Raw genomic sequence first — 2,405 nt, forward strand, 5'->3', positions numbered from 1 at the left:
TGCCTACAGATGGGCTTTGGGTCTCCACTCTGCACTCCCCCTAATTCATAATGATATGATTTTCTGTTCTTTGATGTCTGATGTCTGATCCCTTCAACACCTTGTGATTACACAGGCTGGTGTGCCTCTTTCATGTGGTCTTTAATGCTTCTGAGCTAGATGGCCACTTGTATATATATATATATCCAGGCTTTGTTTCTGTAGAGAACCTAACACAATTACAGTCATAGTTTTGGCCAAAACAGTGGAAACAGCCACAGTGAACACAACAATGGAGGTGATTTGTTTAAGGATGCAGGTGGGTTTTTTGAGACAGCCAATGAAAAGTAAGGAACAGAGGATGCAGAAGAGAAGGGAGAGAAGTAGGACAAAACTGATCCACCCAGGGACTCCGAGACCCTAATAAAAAGTAAGAGTAGCTCATTTTTGCATTTTTCCAGTTTATATCTGTTTGATTAAACATTTTCCTCCCTGGAAACAAAGTACAATCAAAGCAGCAAATGTGCTCCCCTTTCTGACAGATTTACATGAATCATGGGTCACAGATTGTGCTACACACTTAGTGTGGAATCTTTCAGAAGAAAATCAGAAAAATAAGGAAATATAAAATCAAAAAGTTGAGAAAAATCAAAGAAAATAAAGAAACTTTTGAAGTTCAAAAGAGAACCGCATATAACAAATAATTTTCAGAGAAAAACTTAAAACTTCAACAAAATCAAGATGAAAACCATATAAGCAAGACAAACAGTAAGTAAACAAAAAAAATAAAAGTAGAGTATCCATAAGACAACCAGAAAGCAAAAGGCAAAAAGCACAAAAAATAACCATGAACGCTAAAACCCAGAACACCATAAAAAACATAAAATAGCTCTCTGCTCCAGCTCCGCCGATCCAGACGCCCGCTCCCCCGCCATCTGACTCGCACCATGGCCAACAGTGAGTGCACCTTTGTCGCCATCAAGCCGGACAGCGTGCAGCGTGGCCTGGTGGGCGACATCATCAAACGTTTTGAGCAGAAGGGCTTCCGTCAGGTGGGCATGAAGCTCTTTCGGGCCTCCTAGGAACACCTGAAGCAGCACTGCGTTGACCTGAAAGACCGCCCCTTTTTCCCATGGCTGGTGAAGTACATGAACTCGGGACCAATTGTGGCCATGGTCTGGGAGGGGCTGAATGTGGTGAAGACGCGATGGGTGATGCTGAGAGACCAACCCAGCGGATTCTAAGCCAGGCACCATCCGAGGGAACTTCTGTATTCAAGTTGGCAGGAACATCATTCATGGCAGTGATTCGGTAAAGAGCACCGAGAGAGAAATCAGCCTCTGGCTTAAGCCGGAGGAACTGGTTGACTACAAGTCTTGTGGCTGTGACTGGATCTACGAGTAAGAGGCGGACAAAGCAGTCCCATCCCTGTGGGCCCATTGGCACTGTGCCTGTCCTGTGTACAGCTCTTCTTCTGGGGTTGGAAGCAGTAGGATTGATGTCCTGTCTCCTTCCAAAGCACACTTACCAATAAAGTCTTTGGAGACTGGGAAAACAAAACAAAACATAAAACTAAATGACCCAACAAATTCATATTTATCAATAACAACTCTGAATATAAATGGACTAATGTCATCAATAAAAGGCAAAGACTAAGAGAATGGATTAAAAAAAAACAAGAGGCTTTAATATGCCGCTTACCAGAAACATGCCTTATAAATAATGATAAACACAGACTCAAAATCAAAGGATGGGAAAAATATACCAAGCTATCACTAATCCCAAGAATGATGTAGTAGCAATATTAATCTCAGACAAAATAGACATCTAAATTAATGATATAATAAGTGACAAAGAAGGTCACTATATAATGATGAAAGCCTTAACTGATCAAGAAACCATAACTTTCATTAATGTAAATCCACAAAATGAAAAAGCATCAAAACGTATAAATCAAATTCTTACCAAAATGAAGAGAAAAGAAGATAACATTATACATTACTGGGAGACTTCATTACATCACTTTCAGCTAAAGATTCATCAACTCTAAAGAAAACCAACGAAGAAACAGAAAAAATAGTCAACTTAATCTCATATACATATATAGCACACCTAACCAACAAAAATTCCTTTCATACTCTTCTCTAGCGTTTATGGTAGGTATTCCACAACAGGTCATATTTTAGATAATAAAAGAAGCATCCGTAAATTTAAAAAACATTAATATTCTAAAAGCCATCATATCAGATCACGATGCCATAAATTCGCCTGGTCTTTCTTAGGAGTTTCCTCTGTGTGGATTAAACCCCCAGACTACAAGTTACCAGCCAAATGTGTTGATGATTTTTGTCACCCAGAGATTCCCAGGGGGTAGATAAGTACTGTATGAGGCATTATACAGACATTCTCTATTTCTTAACAAAATG

The 2,405-nt window shown here is 39.6% G+C and overlaps 1 protein-coding gene and 1 pseudogene across 1 annotated transcript in view; one reads left to right on the top strand and one right to left on the bottom strand.

Annotated features, from left to right (window-relative positions):
• LOC101655706 (vomeronasal type-2 receptor 116-like) overlaps positions 1 to 2,405 on the bottom strand; it is a 140,768-nt gene that overhangs the window by 123,490 nt on the left and 14,873 nt on the right. The gene's annotated exons all lie outside the window — the stretch shown is intronic.
• On the top strand, positions 927 to 1,383 carry LOC105979697 (annotated as a pseudogene).

The sequence above is a fragment of the Echinops telfairi genome, unplaced genomic scaffold (assembly GCF_000313985.2).
Source record: "Echinops telfairi isolate 266 unplaced genomic scaffold, ASM31398v2 ScPeMD7_7459;HRSCAF=8497, whole genome shotgun sequence".
Classification (NCBI taxonomy): Eukaryota; Metazoa; Chordata; class Mammalia; order Afrosoricida; family Tenrecidae; genus Echinops; species Echinops telfairi.